A 21740-nucleotide genomic window follows, 5' to 3' on the forward strand; every position below is an offset into this window, starting at 1 on the left:
TAAAGAATTTTACAAATATTATTTAAGTTTATCCTCATATTATTATTCCCATTGTAACTGAAGCAGATAGAAGTGAAGGGACTTAATCACACAGCTAGAGTCTGAATCTGGATTTGAACTCAGGTCTTCCTGAATCCAGGTCTGAGCAAATAGTACTCCAAAATAACTCTAACCTTCCCATATATGACTGCTTCCTGGTCAATCTAGCTCTGTTCACATCTAAATGGCCTCCAGATCTATCAGGCTATTGGGTTTGATGTACTCTTTGAGAGAACAGTCCATCACTCAGCACAGGCTCAGTATAACAGTAGCCAGATTGCAATGTGTAAAAGAGAGCAGGGGTCCAGTGAGTGGGAGTATAGAGCAATTTTTCCAGAAATTTGGAAGTAAAAAGAAAAGAAAGGGAATGCTAGAGCATGCAGCAAGGTCAAGTAGAAGATCCATTTAAAGCACAAATTATTTGATTGTTAAGATAATTGGTATATGTTTTTCTACACCTCAATCAACTAAAATATACTATTAGGAAAATTTCTAAACTGTCCTAGAAATTATAAAATGCATTAAAACAACTCTTCAACAAAATGATAAAAGTTCATCTGTAGTCTTCAGTATTCACTGGATCAGTGATTTAGAGATGGAGGGAATGCCCAAGGTCATCTCATCTAGCCCTGTCATTTTGCAGTAGAAGAAACTGAGGCTCAAAAAAGATTAATAATTTGGTCAAGGCCACACAAGTAGTAAAGGGCAGAGGAAGTATTTGAAGCTAGGGCCTCCGATTCCAAATTCAGTACTCTGTACTGGATCACAACTTCTCCCAAATGAAAATTCTATCCAGCACTCCCAAGCAGCCTCCCATCCAAATACTAACTTGGCCCAAACGAACTTCACTTCCCAGATCAGACAGGAAGGAGGCAGAATATCATAGTGTATAGAGAGGTATAGGGTATAGGGTATAGAATTAGGAAGACCTGGGTTTAGATATTCCCTTAGACCCTGAGGAGATGTGTAGTGGGAGGGATAGGGGAGGGGGCAGGGAGGGGGGGGTTGAGTCACTCAACCCATCCATTCCACCATTCCTTCCCTTTAAAAGAGGGATTATACTAGGTGGTCTCTACGGGTCCCTTCTTTCTCTAATCCTATGATTTTTTATTGTGAAATCACAATCCAGTTCAAAAGCATTATGAACAATTCCATAATATGCATTTTAAGCCAACCCTAGATTTTTCTAGATATAACAAGAATAAAAATAAAAGGTTGTTGTTGTGGGTTATTTTAATGAATAATGATCCAGTACCTGCCCAGTACTGAACAATGTATGGCACATATACAAGAAAAATAATTGTCAAAAATAGTAATCTTCTTTTAACATCCTTAGAATAACTTACCTATGGGCACTCTGCTGGAGAAATCCTATCAATGTTATTTGTAGGGGGGAAGAGATAAAATAAGATTTTTTTTATAAAGAATAATTAGATAGGATAATATAATAATAAGTGGAATACACAATAAGGATATATACTAAAATATATGCCTTGTGCAATACAGAACTGGTGTTTCAGGAGATTAACAATTATGATCACCGGTCCTCTTCTGTTTCTGTAATACTCCACACAATCTTTTTTAAATTACTTTATTAACCTTTCCTCCTAGCACAGAAGTGCCCGATTATAGATAATATTTCAAAATCATCTGAGGTGTAAGTGTGTTTGATTTGCTCAGTAATTATTTGTCTACTTTATTACATTGGCCAAGCACACAAGCTCCTTGACCAGCTTTATTTCAAGTCCAGTTAAGAATAGGGTCATATCATTTTGTGGATCACTCCCTTTGGGCCCCCACGCACATGAAATTTTCATATTGGAATCGGTATGGTGCATGGTAACATCGTCCATTTTAAACGTGCAGAAATCATCCTGTGCTCTATCATTAAAGGTTTAAGGCCCTGTGCATAATGGGAAGGCTGTTATTCACATGTAAAAGAAAGGTGTTTATTCACTGCATGACTGAGACCCAGCCCATTTACATCTGGGCATGCAAATTCCCTCTTCTGAAGTCTAAAGGGGTGTCTCACACCAGCAAAGACAATCTTTCTGGTGTGCCTACCACAACTCCTTGCCAATTTGTTCCTTGTGGCTCCTACCACATAGAGCATTCTTTCTATTGAGATAGCAGCGTTAGCCCCTTTTTTTTTGTCATCTATGCAAATCCCTGCTAAGCAAATGTGGTGATGGGGAGGAAGAGAGCACAGGAGATCAAAAAGGCTGTCCTCTGCACAAGGGCCTGAAGAAGAGCAGCTAAGCCTGGAAATCACACTGTGCTAGGCAGGGGGAAAGTTTGCCTGTTCTAACTTTACAACTTGGGGGCAAATGAAACTGATATTTACATGTTTTTAAAGATGAAAATGCAATGAGATGAAACCCGGGACACAGTTTACTCCTGAGGGCCACCACCAGGATAAAAGCAGAAAGCCGCAGGACTTTGTTTACTGTCCACAATCAACAAATCCTTGCAATCTCCATATGGAGCAGGTTTCCAGGGCTCTGTTAGTAATACGGTAGAGTGCTGGTCAGCTCAGTCACCCATAGAATTACAGTGTAGGGTATGGATGCCAGGATTTGAGACCCAAACCGAGCATAAAAAAACACAAAGTAAAATTCAGTGTCAGCACAAAGTTGACAGCGAATGATTATAACAGCTTCGAAGCTTGAAAAAGAGTGTAAATAACTAGGATCCCCTGCGGGCTCACTCAGCCTGCATACATAACAACCGTGATGGACAGCCACTATGGTAAAATCAGGAAAAAAGTCACTGCAAAGATGCAAAAATTCCTCCTGCAACCAGTCTTAACTGTCACCTTTCTGACTAAATCAGCTACTTCATCAGGAGGCAAAGCAGTGTGTGTAAACTGCTCACTTAGAGGGCCAGTTTACTCCTTTAGCTACAAAACAGAAATTTTAATTACCATTTTCTCACTGATTATCAAGTTGCTCTGACCCACTGGTTTCTGAACTTTCCCAAACCACATCTCTCTGTTGTTTAGTTCAAGGATCCTCTTGTCCACTATAGAACTGCTATTTGGTGGGAACACAACTTTGGCTCATTTGCAATATCTAAAAAAGAAACAAACAACAAAAAAGAAAAAGAATAACAAAGACCAAGCAGGAAAATGAGGCTTTCAAAAATCATACTATTAACACACCAGTGTACTTCAATGTGAAATTAATTTTCCCCTTTTTCCAAATATTAATATGTAGAAACATATACAAACACAGCATGTACCCAAAAGTGGCTTTCAAAGCCTAGACGATGGCAGAGATATTCATATCATAGCACAGAACATCCCAAATGACCAAACAACCTTGTGATATAAAACCCTAATCATAGTTCCTTCTTCTAATTTGTAAAGGAGAAAATAAGAAATAGGTGAGATGGTAAATACACAACTAATACCTTCTTGGTTTCCTAATTCAATTATAAGATAATTAATCAATTAGTAAACGATCCTTTTTTCTTTTATTTATTCCTTGTAGAAATTCCATCTCCAAATGAAATAGCAAGCCAGTTGTATTGAAACTTTGCCCTTCAAACACATTGGTCTTATTTATCTGAATTGAGCAGATGCCTTGCAATGCCAGTCTGTTGTAACTGGACTGTTTGCTATTAGAACCAGAGTACGATTTAAGCTAAACAGAAGAACATAAATATGACATCCTATAGACATTCATGATGATCAACTGTGTTATATCATAGCCAGACAGTACTACTTATCCAAAAGAGGGGAAAAATACGCATGACATTGTTAAAAGGAGGGCTCCAGTCACTTGAAGGAAAGGTGAAGACTGGAACTTACAAAGCTATTTGCTCTAGGGTTTCAAAATGCTATGTAAATCCACTTAATAGATTCAGGGTTTTTTTCACCTTTTCTTAGCATGTTCAAACTCTCTTCATTACGCTATTTCTTCCACAATACACCCAAGATATCCTTCAAAAGAGAGTGTAATGCATGGCCTTCCCATTGAAGATTTACCTTATCCAATGAAGTGCTACCAAGGAGGAGAATGAGTGGCAAAATTGTACAATCAGAAACTAATCAGTTCTTCCTCATGCAGTTACTGGCCCAAAGAAGGCATTTGCATTTCCTTCCATGGTACACCCCTGATTAATAAAATCATGGAGATCATAAGCTCTAACTAAGCTGGGTACCTAAAAGGACATGTGCCTATCCCATGAGCCAATTTAACCATCAAAGTCAGATTCTACAGTCTTGTATTCAACTCATCAATTATGTATTGAGCCTACTATATGTCCATGCTTCACTCTCTTTTTAACCAATGTGTGAATAAACATAAAGATAAGCATACCCCATACAGTGCCCTCACCAGTCATCATTTCACAATTTCAATATTATATGCGCATTATAACTATAACCAAGGTGACTGATCACCTAAAATATAAATCAGATGTTTGGTGATAGGCCTGCTACCCTTCCCTATTTGATGGAATCACATGACCATTTAAAGAAAAAAAAATGCCTACAAACTTCAATTACACAAACAGCAGAAAGCCCTGATACCCAATTGCTTCTGGGAATGCCCCTGGGTGCATCATAGATTGGACCTTAAGTATCCAATGGCCATGAGGAAACTTGTTCATTAACTCTCTATTTCTGGAAAATAGATCTAATTGTTTTTAATGTAAAGACTTAAAAAATTAAAAATAATATAAACACTTAGTCAATATGAAAATTAGCTTGCAATCACCAAGCATTAAGTCTTTTTTACTGTAAGGAAAAACAAAGACAAACCCCAACAGCTGATGGGCTTTTCATCTTTCTCCCAGAGAATGGCCAAATGCACAGAGAGACACACGCTACTTGTTAGCTGTGCTAGGTGAAGCTGGATTTGTAGGATCACAGAAATAAAAAGCTGAACAGTGGATCTTGGGGACGTTATTTCTTAGCAGAATTAGCATAACCCTGCACATCAGAATATTAAAATTTAACAAGGATTTCAAACTGTCCTCGTATCATCAGCAGAGTCATGTCACCGATTTTTTTTTTTATCGGTCCGGCAGGCTAGGTGTAATTGTATCAATATTTTAGTGTTTGATGCATATGGCCTGTGATACATCGCTTGCATAAATGAAAGCACCAATATTCAATTGCCAATAAAATAATCACACACTCTAGATCTTTATTATATCATGCATTATTTAATTACAATAATCAGAACCCTTTCCAAGGTAAAACAAGATTAAAAAGGGTTTGTTTTATTGGATCTATATATTTGATTTAAACTTTACATGTTAGCTTTACATTAAGAATTTATAAAGCATCAATTCAAATGGTGATATTACAAGAGTTTATTCCTTTTGTAATTAGTGCAGTACTCTTAAAGTACTCTGGCTACAAGAGATAATATTTCAGTATTTTAATGAGCTTTTTAAGTATAATTGATGTAACAATCATTGAATTACACATTTCTACCTGAAGAATAATGAAGGAAACATTTTAATGAGAAATTTAATCATTATTAGCAAATGATCTACCAAACTGCCATTTGCTGACATTTAAAAGCTTAATAGCAGAAAACGGTTATTTTCCAATGTCTGTGTCAACAGCAGTAGTGATTACTTCTATGTAACTCTGATTTTCCGGGTTAACTTTCAGCTTCGCAGTGGTTCATTTGTAAATTTAAGAAAAAAACTTTCTTTAACCCATAGTTGTCAGCTCCTTCCAGATACTATGGGGCTTGACACTTACAGTGCTAATTTAAATAAATTAGCCCCTTTTCCAGCCTTCAGCAGTTTTCAGAATAAAAGGGCCCTTTCCTGTGAGTATTCATGCTTGCATCAGCTTGATTCTGATGAATGCCCTGCAAGTTCCCTGATAGCACCTCAGACAGAGAGATCTTAGAATGATGTCAACAAGGACGTCTGAAGTTCCCATATTTAAAGGGCCTCAGCATCCATCTGTGGACACATGGTTCATAGTTACCTAAGTGAGCAGCTTGTCAACTTCTGGAGTCATTTCACCATTGGATTTGAAGAAACCTATAATAGGGAAGAAGTGGGGAGGGGTAAAGAATGAGCACATGTGAACCTATACCACCCTCTTAAATGTGATATGAACATTCAAAATAACAACTAATTAATATTATGTAAACAGGATTTGACCAACTATTTCTAGAAGAGAAAATATGCAAAGAAGCTAAGCATTATGTTTGAACTAGGAAGAAACAGGGAGAAACTTGAATCAGCATATAAAGATTGGAGATAGGAATAGATAAGAGATTAAAAAAACCAGCCACAGAATAAGGACATGAGTTCAAGTATTACTTTTTAAATGCATACTAGCTGTATAATTCTCTATAAGTCATATTACCTCTCAGTACTCTTGTAAATCTGTTGAAAATTATAAATTTCAAAATAATGGGTAATGATTTGCTTTTTAAGGGGCATTTTCTTTTTGGGGATTTTGTATGTCAATGAAAACACAAGAAATTACACATATACATTTGTATATGTGTATAGATATACATAGCACACATATACATGTACATATATAATTATATACATACTATGTTAATATGTTGATATATGTATATGTATATTTTGTTCTTACTTAGTTTTTAGTTGTTTATCTATCATTTCTTACTCTTTGTTACCCCTTTGGGTTTTTCTTGGCAAAGATACTGGAATGGTTGGCCATTTCCTTCTCCAGTTCGTTTTATAAATGAGGAAAGTCAGGCAATCAGGGTTAAATAACTTGTCCACAGCTTGTCCACAGCTAGTAAGTGTCTGAGGACACATTTGAATTCAGGAAGATGTGTTTTCTTGACTCCAGTCCTAGCACTATATCCACTGTACCACCTACTTACTCATATGTGTGTGTATGTGTATACACACACACACATAGATACACTCATGGGTACCTATATCTGGACAAATAATATAAAAATAAATTTGTATATATACTCATATTTATGTGTGTGTATATATGTGTGTATGTGTGTGTGTGTGTATATATATATATATATATGTATATACATAGTTTGTTATACTATCTTAGGGGGAGATATGATGTAGTCATGTAGGCTCCACTAACATTATACTGTCAGAGGTAATATCTTTGAAGTTAAAGGTAGAGCCAAGAAGCAACTTGGTCATTTTGCTTTTTTTTTAGAACTAAGGGGTGATGGCCAACATCTCAGCCAAAAGTCTGGATCATTTATATTGTATTATCATTTAAAACTGATGCAGAATTTACTTTATATCCTGAACTGTGTTGTGTGAATCTTTCATTGAAGTAATGACAGTATTGTCTTCATTAGAACTTGCCCAATGGGAAGACATATAAATCAATGCAAAGCAAAGTATCAATGACTATGAAGATATAAATAGAAAGAAAGAATAACAACAATAAAACCGAACATTGTGGAATTATCATGACCAAGCTTAGTCCCAAAGAAGAAATGGGAAAAAAAACCCAACCCTTTTTCTTTGCAGAGTTGGAAGACTATACTTTCATAATGTTACTTATACTGTTAGACTTGGTTGACACATTTATTCATTTTCCTAAAGTTTTTGTTTTTGTTATTGTTACTGTTTTGAGACTGGGTCTCCCTATCTTTCCCAGGCTGAAAGTACAACTGTCATTAATGGGTCAGACCCTACTACTGGTCTGCATAGGAGCTCTGACCTGCTCTGAGTCTGACTTGTGCTGGTTTACTTCTCCCTAAGCAGCCTGTCCTCCTCAGAGTGGCTCAAGTTATTGGTGTTAGATTTGGTGTGAACACCCAACTGGCTTTAGCCCTCCTGCAGCTCAGAACTCCTACCCAGTGTATACATACATGAGCCTTAGGTTCCCCAATAGCAGGGATTATAGGCCTGGCACCATGAGTCTGGATACTGGATTTGTGAGGTTTTTTTTTATTTTAATTTTTCTTCCCTCTCTCTTTATTCTTTATAACAGAAGAGGGCTCTCTGAGAAAGAGGGAAGAGAAGGCAATATATATTTTTATATATGCTCTACATATATAGATGTCTCTATAAAAATAAATATGATATAAAAACAAAAGCTAGAAATACAAATTTAAATAAAGAACTTCTTTACAGATAACCTATCATAGAAGACATAATTATTAAGTTCCCAGGTAGATTTGAATAATAGCCATATTATTCACCTACAACATTATCACAGAATTAAGGAATCCCATAATTGGAAGGGACCTCAGAGATTATCTAGTCCAGGTTGTCATAAGGGCTGTTGAATAGTTTTCATGAGACCTCTCAACTTAGATGGAACAACAACAATAACAACAAAATATATATATATATATATATATGTGTGTGTGTGTATGTGTTTTTATATATATACATATATATATGTACATATATACATACATACATATATTCATTACCCTTTGGCTTCCTTTGCAAACCCATGTATTTTATTTATGTATTTAAAATATTATTTTGAGAAGGAATCCATATGCTTCACCAGACAGTCACTAATGAAGTCCATGATATAAAGCAGTTAAGAATCCTGGTATAGTCCAATCAATATCTGAAAAAAATTCTATAAACACACCATCTTGTATAAAAATTGCCATTTGGATTTTGCTTCCAGACCTCAAGTGAGGAAGAACTTTCTTGTCACCTAAAGCATTCCATTACACTTTTGGATAGCTTTAATTCTTAGGAAGTTTTTCTTTATGTCAAGTCTCAATCTGCCTTTTTGAAAATTCCACCCAGTACTCTTGGTTCTACCCTCTCAGTCTAAGCAGAATAACTCTTTTACCTTACAGCCCTTCAAATATTTGAAGAGTCATCCTACCACTTCCCTCTAACACACACACACACACACACACACATCTTTTCTTCCACAGGCTGAACATGTCCAATTCCTTCAATATATTCTTATATGGTGTAAGCTCCAGAACTTTTACCATCCTAGCAACAAGTCCTCTAGCTTTCCTCCATTTTTTTCAACAAGAATTTATAAAGCATCCCCACATGCATAAAAACTATATTAGATGTTATGGTATGAACAAAAAACCAAGAATCCCTGCTGTCAAGGAACTTAATTAAGACTGACCTTTCTAACAAGTGGCAATCAGAATTGAACACAGTACTTCCTATGTGGTCTGTCCAGGGCAGAGTACAGTCAGAATATTATTTCTCTGTTCCTGGATGTGTTTGTTCTCATAATGCAGCCTAAGATCACATTGGCTTTTAGACCTACCTTATCGTGGTTGACATATTGAGCTTGCATTCTAACAAGGCCACTAGATTGTTTTTTCATACAAACTGCTGTCTAAGCACTCCTCCTCTACATTGTACTTGGGTTCAAAAAAAATCAGAAGCAGAAGACCTGACATTTATCTTTATTGTATTTCATTTTCTTAGATTTTTCCTGGTGGTCCAGCTCTCCAAAATCTTCTTAGATTTCAATTCTATTACCTAGTACTTTAGCTATTCTTTTCAGCTTTGTGTTGTAGGCAAATTCTATAAGCCTATTTATGCCTTTGTTCAAGCTGTTGATAAAAATGTTAAACATCAGAATGCTCAGAATACACCCTTTAGGCACTTGACTGAAGATGTCCTTTCAAGATGATAGCAGACAATTAATGACTCCCCTGTAGATATCACCATTTAACCAGTTTCCAATCCACCAATAACTGTATTATTATTTAACCCACATCCCCATGTCTTATCTAAAAGAATAGCCTGAGAAGCTATGTCAAATGCTTTGATAAACTCTCCATTCAAAGTATTGAGGGGCAGCTAGGTGACACAGTGAATAGAGCACCATCCCTGGAGTCAGAAGGACCTGAGTTCAAATCCAATCTCAGACACTTGACTGTACTAGCTGTGTGACCTTGGGCAAGTCATTTAACCCTCATTGCCCAACCAAAAAACAAACAAAATAAAAGTATCTCCAAAATTCTCTGCATTTACCAGTCATACCATTCAGACCAAAGGGGGGAGAAACAAGGGTGGTGGTAGGGATGGGGGAAGCTTATTCTGTCATGACCTACTTTTTTTTTTTTTTTTGGTGAGGCAATTGGGGTTAAGTGACTTGCCCAGGGTCACACAGCTAGTAAGTGTTAAGTGTCTGAGGCCGGATTTGAACTCAGGTCCTCCTGAATCCAGGGCCGGTGCTTTATCCACTGCGCTATCTAGCTGCCCCCATGACCTCCTTTTTTTTTTTCCATTACATGTAAAGATAGTTCTCAACTTTTGTTTATACAAGCTTTCCAATTTCAGATTTTTCTCCCTCCTCCCTCCCCTCTCTCCCCCCTCCCTTAGACAGCAGGTAATCTGATATAGGTATATATATATATATATATATATACACACACACACATAATAACATTAATCCTATTTCTGCATTAGTCATGTTATAAGAGAAAAATCAGAGCAATGATGAAAAACCTCAAAATAGAAAAAACAACAGCACCAAAAACAAAAGAAATAGTATCGTGACCTACTTTTGATGAAGCAATTCAAACTTTTATTGATCATTACATAATGAAGCAATGCATTTTTAAATGATAATTTCCATCTTTGTATTGCAAGTACATAGCATGGTACATGGACTTAGTTGACCCCTTAAGTGTTGTCTGATTAATCGTGCTACTTGGCACAAGTTGGCTAACTATTTGATTAACCAGTTGTCAGATTAATGGCAGTACTTCAGTTCTTATGTGTACAGAAGAACACAAAGTAAGAGAAAGATTGAGTGAATTATTGGCTGAAAGAGTGAGACTAGGCAGGAATAGTGGGTTTAGTCAGAGCATATCAAGAACCATGAGGACTTTTGCTCAGTGATTTTTTAAAGAGCATGATGGAAGCAGTAAAAGAAGATATTAAAACATGTATGGAAATAAAGGAAATTCTAGGAAATCAACAAACATTATTTAAATGTGTCAGGCTCTGTGCTGGGGAATAAATTAGAAGATATTCCCTGCCCTCAAGGCAGTTACATTCTAATGGGGGAAGACAACATGTAAAAAGAAGTTGAAGAGGGAGTTGGGGCATGGTGAAGAAGGAAGTCCAGACAGTCAGCAGTATTTGGAGAAATATGAAGGAATGGGCACAGCTAGCCTGAATACTTCCTTAAAAATGGAGGTTCTGAAAAGAACAAAAAATTCATAGTTATAAATATTTTATCATTTTTCTTCACCCTATAACCTTTGCTTTATCTAGTATACTGGTTTTTTATGTAGACCCTAATTCCTTAAGTCAGAAAAAATGCCAACTTTTTGTTTCTAGTAAAATATAATTGGATTCTTTTAAAGGTAGGGGCACAAAAATGAAAACCATTAAGGTTAATGGGTCCTCCCCCCTAGTTCTTGGGCCAACTTTGGCTCTAGTGGTGGTCAATGGATAGTTTCCTGGTGGCAAAAATGGTCAAAATCATCAGCAGGGGAAAGCTGGGTATTAAAAAGAGGAGGAAAATTCATGTCAAATTTCAAAAAAGCCCAACAAGGTGCGTGGCTTTTTGCATTTCTATCATTCAAATTAAGCTTCTTGGGGTGAGAGCATCATGAATTTTGACAAATCTTGCATGAAATTCTAAATAAATGCAATCTCAAATAAAGAATTTATTTTATCCCAGCAAAATGTTGTCCCCATGCATAGACTAAAAAGTGGCACTGAGGTCTTTTGAGATGCGAGTAACTTATATGTAAAGAAAATACATGTGTGTATCTATAGCAACACAAGTACACTTTACACTTTGTTCCCATGTATCTGCCTTTGATCATACTGTTCCCTTTATTTAAACAGTCATCCTCCTGCTCATTTAATCTTCCTTACAGCATCATACCTAAATTATTTCTTTCTAATCAAATCCTAGAGAAAAAGGAAAGAAGGAATGAAGGAAGGAAAGAAAGAAAGGAGGGAGGGAGAGAGGGAGAGAAGGAGGGATAGAAGGAAGTTCAATAAGCACTTACAAAGTGCCAAGTGATGTGTTAAAAACCAGGGCTACAAATACAAAAGCAAAGATAGTCATTGAAGGAGTTTATCATCCACTAGGAGGAGTGGCATACTCCATGTGTAAGTTACACATATAGGGTTAGCAGTGGTATGTGTGTATGTGTGTATGCATGCATGCATGCATGTGTGATCCAGTGGCAATGGCCATGTTGATTTGATTATGGTTCAGGAGTTAGAACAGACATATGTGTTTGTGGGAGTGGGTTGGGGTGGATGGGTCACAGAAAAAGTAAGTATAAAGTGAACCACGACTGAGTTCAGCTGCATATATTGAACCATATATATGTCACTTGGTAATCAGGATGGTATAAGGAGCCAGGGCAAGAATTCTAGAGCCAATAGGGCTAGGTCCCACTAGGCATGCCTCTGGAAGTGCAGGAGTAGCATGGCCATCCAGGAAGCTGTCTAAGGTATGAAGTGAAGCATGGCTATGGCCAGTTATACACTGTGGTCCACATGAGGTATTAACAAAGATGGGCAGCATGATCACTTAGAGGATTATAGACTATTAGATCCAGAAATAATTTTATATTAGGGTCTTGGAGAAGATAATTTCCTCAGAGATGAGGAAAATACATCCCAGAGAAGTGAAACAACTAAAAATATAGATCACATTATATTAGCACTTTGTGGTTTATTTTCCTTACAAATAAGGACCTGAATTCAAACCCCAGATCTGCTTCTTACTACCTTGGATAAGTCACTTAATTTCTTTGGGGCTTAGATTCCTTATTTGCAAAAATGAAGATGAAATGACCTCTAAGGTCTCTTCCAGTGCTAATGTAATGCAAGCTCAAACAGCTACACAAATAATGTCTGGTAGTAGTATATTTTCATATGCATGTGCCTTCTTTCCTCAACTAGATTGTGAAGTCCTAGAGGCCAGGGACTGTCTTTCTGCACAGTTAGCATTTGCGGAGAAGAAAATATTCAGTACCCATAGATGCTGAATGATTGATAGCCATCAGACTCTGCTATCATCAATGGGCCCTTGAAGGAAACGACTCAAGCCTCAGCATTAATGAGCTCCCTGCAGGATGTCAGCACCCCCAAAATAATTCTCTATAGCCTGCTCTGTGATGGGAAGCATCCCACTCAATGAGAGAAATATGATCTAGAGGGGAATTACAGGGCAGGAAGCTACAGTTTTTCATAATTGGTGTTGGTGGTGACAATATACTCGACCTGGAAGCTGCTATTGCTGCAACTTAGTCAGCTATCAAAGGTGCAGGGTGCATGCTTGGCGATGCTGAGAGAGACAGGCAGAAAGGAGATGCTGTGAAGAAAGCACTTATCCACAAAACAAGGCTTAACTCTATCGCAAACACACTCTAGGGGCTTGAGGACAGACTACCCATTTTTAAAGGAACTAAGTTCCAACCCCCCCCCCCCCAGCAAACATCCACTCCTTCCAACATCTGCAATAGCAATATATGTTGTTGTTTAATTTAACTAAAGTGAATAGGTCAAAGTGAGACTGAGTGGTTGCCTAACAAGCAGGTTTTATTTCGATTGTGTTTTTACTCAGAAGTTGCTCTAGTAAAAACAAAAAACAAAAACAATTATATTTTTTCTTTTTATTATAAACATGTGGGGGCATTTGTGAACTGGATTTTTTTTGCTGGAAATACTAATTCTGGACACTTCACTCACTCCAACTTTTTGGGTCTTTATTGGGAGAAACCTACACTAATGTTCTCTTCTGATGCTTTGTTGTGGCTTTGAGATGTCCCTGACTTTTCAACTGTGAAAGGTCTGACCAAACTGGAAGGCATAGAGACAGCCTCTTTGTCTCAGTCAGGCAGCCTAATTGAGTCCAAAGTCATTTATTAGCAGATGTTGTGCCCTAGTTTCATTTTTTTTTATACTAGGTCTATAGGTTTTTTGATACGTACTTGGGGAAATCATGTCCCCAACTATCAGTTGAGGTTCTGAAGGACAGAGAAAGGGGACCATGCCAGTTTGGTTAAAAGCCTTCCTTTCTATTCCTCTTGCTTTTCCTCCTCTATGCTGGCTTCACTGGCCCAATGCTATATGAAATTCATTTGCAGTTTCTGTATATACTTTTGTATTTACAAGTTGTCTCCCAATAGAACATAAGCTCCTTGGGAATGTGGGTAATTTCATTCAATGATTTTGCATGTCCCGAGCCTGGCATGGTGTAGGTGTTTAATAAATACTTGTTGCTTGATTAACCTTTTCTCATGTTGGGAAAACAACCAGCAGAGTGTGAGAGGCAGATGAATGTGGTCCTTATGGATATTGTCTCTTAGCTCTGAAGTCAAAATGCAAATTTTGAACTCAAAGAACATTTTTTTCTTCCTTTTCTCCCTCACATACAATCGTTAATGGATCATAGCCTTTCTAAACATGATAGGACAAAATATCTATCTTCAGGTATCTGAAGGGCTGTACTGTGGAAGGAGGATCAGACTTTTTCTTTTTGTTCCAGAAGGGCAAACCAAGGGCAATGAGTACAACTTAAGGACGATAGGATGGACCTAACTACCCTACAAGTTCCAGGATGACAATTTCCTTTTTCAGTTCACAAGTTAAGAAGAATATATATAAGTAATTAGCAAACACTGTCACTGAATCCAATATACTCTTTACATCATTCTATTATTAAATTGTTCAACTTCCCCTAAAAAGTAGATTTGGATAAAGATGCAGATGGTATATTTTTTGTTTTTGTTTTTGTTTTTTTTGGTTTTTTTTCGGTAAGGCAATTGGGGTTAAGTGATTTGCCCAGGGTCACACAGCTAGTAAGTGTTAAGTGTCTGAGGCCGGATTTGAACTCAGGTACTCCTGAATCCAGGGCTGGTGCTTTATCCACTGCACCACCTAGCTGCCCTGCAGATGGTATATTGATTGGATTTAGAGATGACAGGAATCTGGGGAAGAGGTATCACAAAAATGATCAACTATACATGGGTTTCAAATAACAGTGGACTAGTGAATCCTAAACTGCTCAGGACTACCAAAGAGAATCCTGATGATGGCTTCTTGTCAAGGACACCTGACACTTTGGATAGTAGAATTGGTATGAATAAAGATGGTAGTCTAGAATATTGGGCCACATTTATCTAGATATATAACAGGGCCAAAAGTAAAGTCTTGCACATGGTGCCAAAAAGTCAATTTGACAAGTACAAGATGGGAAGTTATCACTAGATAGCAGTTTGGCTGAGAAAAGAGCTGAGGGTCTTAGTGGATTAAAAGATCAATGTGGCTGAACAATGTGACATGGTAGGCAAGAAATCCAAACTAGTCTCAGCCTACATTAAGAGAAATATTTCATCCATGGCTAGGGGCATGATATTCCTGCTAAGTTCTTATTATTCCTGTGTGTGTATCACAAACATGTATGTATATATATATTCATGTGTGTATCATACACATGTATATATATGTACATACATACATGTATGTATGCATGTATAGATGTAAATATATACATCTATACAGTTTTATTGTTATTACATCATTTCAGTCATGTTTTACTCTTTGTAACCCGATTTGGCATTTTCTCAGATACTGGAGTAGTTTGCCATTTCCTTTCCCAACTTATTGTATATGTACTATATCTACAGTATTATATTCCATTCTGGGCATCATATTTTATGCAAGACATTGATAAGTGTCAGGAGGAGAGGAACATATATGGTAAAGAACCTCAGGTTCATTCCACAGGATGATCACTTCAAGGAACTAGAGTTATTTTGGTCTTTGGAGAAAAGTAGTCCTAGGGGAAGAAAAATGTCAAAGTATTTTATTTCATTCAGGAAAAGGGAACTATCTGGCTCTGCTTGGCCCAAATGGTAGAAATAAAGATGACTTCTGAGGTCCCTTCAAGCTCAAGATCTCTGACCATTGGAGTTATACATTCAAGTTCTAAAGTGCTCCCTCTTCACTACCTACTTACTTAGTCCACCAGAATCACTTGACTGAAATTATTTTCTCAAAGGATACCAACAATATATAGTAGCTCCCTGGTCAAATCCAGTAGCATCCTCTTTTGAATTTTGCTACATTATTAGCAGTGCTGACAACTCCCTGTATCTGGCTTTTCCTCTACATCCATGATTTCTGTGATAATATGCAGGATCCATTTTCCTGGTTCCCTTATATTCTATAGCTAGTTCCCTTCTCTTTCCCCCTCTGCTTCCTACTCCTGTTACCATCAGGTAGGTATTTTTCAATTTTCTCTTCTCATCTTCCTTCTTGTCCCTCTACATTCATCAGTGAATTAGAATGAAGCAAATCTTTAATTGAATTAATCTCAACCTCTTGCCATCTGTAGACTATGATGAGATTAAGTGGTAAAAAACAGGAGCTACTATGTACACATTGGGAAGCCTACACACTAACGAACCGTACATGGGTATGCCCAGTGTGGCAATTATTTGATTCTTGTGTCAAGAATAAGTGTTAGCAAAAGATTGGAGATGTAAGCTGAAAGAGAAAGGAGCCAAAAATTATAAGAAGGTTTAAAGAATGTATAACCTGATGCATACTATTACCATGAAGAAATAAGGAAGTCAAGAGTAGGTGGTGGAATTAGCAGAAAGATAATCAACTCTGATTTCTGCATGATGAATTTAAAAAGCAGATAGGACATCCAGTAGGCTGTTGGAAAGAACCCTAGATTTGGAATCAGAAAACATGTATTTGATCCTGCTGCTACTATTAATTTGCTATATGAATGAAGGAAGTCAATCTCTGACCATCAGTTTCCTCATCTATAAATTTGGGCTTTACTAACTTTATCTTTTCCCCTGAGAGAGAAAATGATGAAATGGATATTGAGCCAATGTTGGAGTCAAGAGGTTCTAGAGTAAGTTCCCACATTGGATATATGTTGGGTTTTTTTTATGAAAGTGTGAAAAGTCACTTAACAACTCAGTGCCACCAGGCAACTCTCTATAACTGTATGTTAAAGAGCAGGTATAGACTTGCTTTGGTAGCTGTAGCTACTCACCAGGAGTTACCTTCATCAATACAAATCATAGATCTAGTGTAAAAACAAAAGTAATTGTTCTATTTTCCTATCTATATCAAAGGAAAATACTATGGAACTGCAACAGAAAATACTATATAAATACGAATTATCATTGAAAAAATCTTTTGTCCTAATATATTCAAGATAGCAAGCACTTAAATGCTTGTTGAATTTGATTTAATTTCATGACATCAAAATCTTTAGCTTCAGTCCCACCAACCTCTTTTCTGACCCAAATTTTAACTGCTTCCTGAATTTTATGCCATCCTATTAAGAGCCAAACTTAGCATAAATTACTCCATGTTGGAAATCGCCCTCCACTTTGCTCACACAAGCACATATTCAGGATGCTTTGTAACTGTTTTATAACCACTGTAATCCCAAAATGTTCTAATAACCAATTTAAGCCTTTCTTTCTCCCTTGCCCTCTCAGCTGTGTTTGGGATTATTACTAACCTGCCTGTATAAATAGCCAGTGTGCTAAATATCTTGTTGGAATCCTGCTTCTAAGAGCAAGCCATAGATCCCCCACCTGCCACTGCTGAATGAACCTGATCAGTTTACTTGTCAATCTCAGAGTCTTTATTTTAGCTACAACAACTTCAAATTCAAAGTGTCCAAAACAGAATTTCAAATGTTTTCCCCCTAAGAAAACCCCCCTTTTTTCTTCCTTTTGGCTTTCCTGTTTTTATTAAAGGCACCAGCATTATTCTAGTTCTATATGTTTGAAGCCTTAGTCATTTCTTAACTCCTCCCTTTCCTTTACCTCCCACATCAAAGTGGTTGCCAAGTCTTATATAGTCACAACAATTAAGAATTACCATATATTTCATTTGGCCCAGTGTAGAGTCTCTGATGGGGAGGGGCTGCAACATTGTATGGCTTGGGTTAAGCCTTGGTGCCGAACTCAATGGTTAGCAAAGTCCCTTAATTTAAATAATCCTAACTTCTTTTGTTAATATTGAGCTCTTATTAAAAAACCTACTTAAACTACATATGTGTGCATGTATACACACAAACCCACATGTACACACATATAAACATGTATGTGTATATGTATATACACAATGCAATGTTAATGCTGTTATTAAGTCATTTCCATCATGTTCAACTCTTTGTAATCCTATTTGGGGTTTTTTTGGATACTGAAGTAGTCTGCCATTTCCTCCCCCAGCTTATTTTATGGATGAGGAAACTGAGGCAAACAGAACATTGACTTTCCCAGGATCACACAGCTAGTATGTGTCTGAGGCCAGATTTGAACTCAAGTCCTCCTGACTCCAGGACCAGTGCTCTATCTATTGTGCCATCTAAACTATATTTATCTACTTAAACAATAATAATTATATATAATTTAAACTATATTTATCCATGTAAAATAGTATAATTATATACCTACATAAACTATTTTATATCTATGTATAATTTTTTTCTACACTTTTATTCAGTAACTTGAATAGTACCACTGAATCAAGGGTCTAATTCACATCTCTATGTAGATGACTCTCTGATCTACGTGTCTAGGGCTAGTCTCTCTCCTGAACTTTAGTCTCACATCACACACTACTTAGTTTAAATTCTATATCCCAAAGTGTAAGCATCTCAAGCTTAACATGTCCAAAATAGAACTCTTTCTATTCAGTCCCCCATTAGAGTTGAAGCAAAAAAACAAAAAGAGAGATAGTTGAAGCCAACACCCTTCTTCCAATCTCCCAGGTTTATACCCTTGGTATCATCCTTAAACATCAGTCTTCTTCACTCCACATATCCAGTCAGTTATCAAATCGTGTTTCTTCCTCCACAAGATCTCTCCCATATGCCCCCTCCTCTCTATTCACATAGCCACTTTGTAATTTATTCACCACCCCATTGCTACATTCTTTAAATAACCTCCTCTTTAGGTTATTGCCCTTCCCTTTTCCAATCTTTTTTCCATATAGCTGCCAAAGTGAGGCAATTGGGGTTAAGTGACTTGCCCAGGGTCACACAGCTAGTAAGTGTCAAGTGTCTGAGGCCAGATTTGAACTCAGGTACTCCTGACTCCAGGGCCGGTGCTCTATCCACTGCACCATCTAGCTGCCCCACAAAGTGATATTTTTAAAGATTAGGTCTGATCATTTCCAACCCCCTCTAATAAACTCTAGTAGCACCCTATTTCCTCAAGGATCAAACATGAACCCCACTGTTTGACATTTAAACTTCTTCATTAGCAAGCCCCTTCTTATCTTTTTGGTCTTCTGACACATTACTCTCCTACACACATTCTATGATGAAGACATGCTGGCCTGTCTGGTCCCAAGTGTTTGCACTTTTTTCATTGCTTATATTCATTCCCACTTCACCTTTCATCTTTTGGAATCAATGGTTCCCCTTAATATTTCATACAAACACCACTTTCTACAGGACATCTTTTGTGACCCCCCCAGCTGCTAGCATATTCCCTTACAAAATGATCTGGTATTTATTATCTATATACTTAAACATAAATCTATATTTACCACTTCCTGGATTTCTCCATTTCTGCCATTTCTACTGAGGCCATTTTCTCCAACACTTCCCACTGGAAAAATTGACTTCTGTCCCTTGGAAAGACTCTAGGCCTTTAGAGTCAAGATTTGGACTCTTCTTGCTTGATTCCAGGCCTTTACAGTATTCCTTAGATGTTCTATCTCTCTGTCTACCTATCATTGATCTATTTCCCTATTTAAATTCCTTGTCTGAATGTCTATGTATATGTTGTATTCTTCACTAGAATATACACTTCTTTAGGGCAGGGATTGTTTTGCTTTTGTCTTCGTATCCCTACACCTTAGCAAAGAACCTGGCAGAGGGCAAGTGCTTAGGAAAAGCTGATTGATTTTTCAACTTGTACCACTTATTAGGGGCAGCAAATACTATTAATTTATTACATTATTAATGGATTCATAACAACTATATTATTATATTTATATATTATCTTAAGTTACTAGTTAATATTAATTAGTAATTTCACCCCAATAACAATATGAAGAAATGATTTCACTCCATGTTGCAAGGTATCTTGTGCTAACATACAGTCACCTTCAATGAAAACCTCTATTTCTCTGTATTGTCAGTTATTAACCTGTACTCAGAAATAGACCAAAAAGACCAAAGGAAGCCAGGGCTTCAGGGTCTAGAAACTACAATCTCACTTAAGTTAGAAAGTCTCCCACTGCTATATATATATATACCCTCTGAAATTCACCTTTGCTCCTGGGGTAGGAAGAGACAGGTAGAAAAAAAAAATCTCCTTTTCTACCTTTGGAGTTCCAAGGTAAGGGAAGTACAGAAATATGGGCCCAATTAAAGAAAAATATTTGAGACATTTCTGTACTCATTTTTTTTTTCCTTTTTTTTGTGTGAGGCAATTGGGGTTAAGTGACTTGCCCAGGGTCACACAGCTAGTAATTGTTAAGTGTCTGAGGCTGGATTTGAACTCAGGTCCTCCTGAATCCAGGGCTGGTGCTCTACCCACTGCACCATCTAGCTGCCCCTACACTCATTTTTCTAGGCCACTATAAGGAAGATCACTCCAACAAGATTCTTGATTCTTGTGAAGTATCTTTGATTCAACCTCATTTCCTGGGGACCAATCAGAAAGTCCCTGTGTGGTCCTTGCCATTCTTTAGGGCATAAATGTAGCCCCATGGGAGTTATTGCTTTTTAACAAAAGTCCATTCACTGTATTCTCATCAGGTTGATCGAGGGACTCATGAAAGTGAACAAGAGTTATCTTGATCACCACAGCTAGGCCACATTTCCTGGATTAAGAGGTCAACATGACAGACTAGATTTGTAGTGCTGGACATGGAATCATGGAGACTTGGCTCAACTTCTATTTCTGATATTAGTTTTGTGACCATGAGTAACTTAATCATCTCTGAGCCTTTACTTATTTTCTGTAAAATGGGGCAATAGTTTCAGTATCCCCATCCCCCATTACAGAGATATTATGAAGTTAAAAGTATGGAAAGCACTTTAGGGCTGGCCTTGAGGTAAGGAGAACATGGGTTTGAGCCTTGCTTCTGATACCTACCAGCTTTATAATATAACCAAAACCAAGTTATATTGAACTTCCTGGTGACCCTAGGCAAATTTCTAAGGCTCAGTTTTATAAGCAAGTTTGCAGAAATGCATTTTTGGAGAGAATTTTTATTCATAAATGACTTATAACAGTCAATAAGCACTTATTAACAACTAACTATGAAATAACAGATCCTACCAAGGGGTTGGGGTGGGATGGGCAGACCCTAAGTACTGAATTTATGTGAACTCATGAAAGTCAGAATTTTTTTTTTCCACTAGAAACTTTACAGGGCTTGATGCTACCTGGCAAAGTATTCTCTGTTTATATCTACCCTTTGAGACTTACACAATACCCCTTGCCTCACTAAGAGAGAGGATTAAAGGAATGGGATCTTTATGGTCTGCAAGAGTTAATCCCCCTATTAAAAATAAGTGAATTATTTACCCTTTTTCCCCCTCAAAGAACAGATTGAACCCAAGATATTTGACAATCACATCAACCTCCATTAGCACTAACTGAAGGAAGCCCAGGCCACTGAGAACAGTTATAGTTCATAATAACATTCAGGAATGCAAACATTTGAAACTCACAAAGGTGGTTTGGGAAGGGGGGGCCCTTTGAAAGTGGAGCATGTGACTAATTCTTTACTCTAATGAAACCATAATCACCAAAATAAGCTCTCAGATG

General features: G+C 37.2%; 1 long non-coding RNA gene across 1 annotated transcript in view; it reads right to left on the bottom strand.

Moving 5' to 3' along the window:
* The window catches only part of LOC122742966, a 725757-nt gene that overhangs the window by 154370 nt on the left and 549647 nt on the right, over positions 1-21740 (bottom strand). Inside the window, exon 6 of the long non-coding RNA XR_006354966.1 lies at positions 5996-6051. This is a non-coding gene — a long non-coding RNA (uncharacterized LOC122742966). The remainder of the gene's footprint in view (positions 1-5995; positions 6052-21740) is intronic.

Source organism: Dromiciops gliroides, chromosome 2 (assembly GCF_019393635.1).
Source record: "Dromiciops gliroides isolate mDroGli1 chromosome 2, mDroGli1.pri, whole genome shotgun sequence".
In the NCBI taxonomy this organism is placed as follows: domain Eukaryota; kingdom Metazoa; phylum Chordata; class Mammalia; order Microbiotheria; family Microbiotheriidae; genus Dromiciops; species Dromiciops gliroides.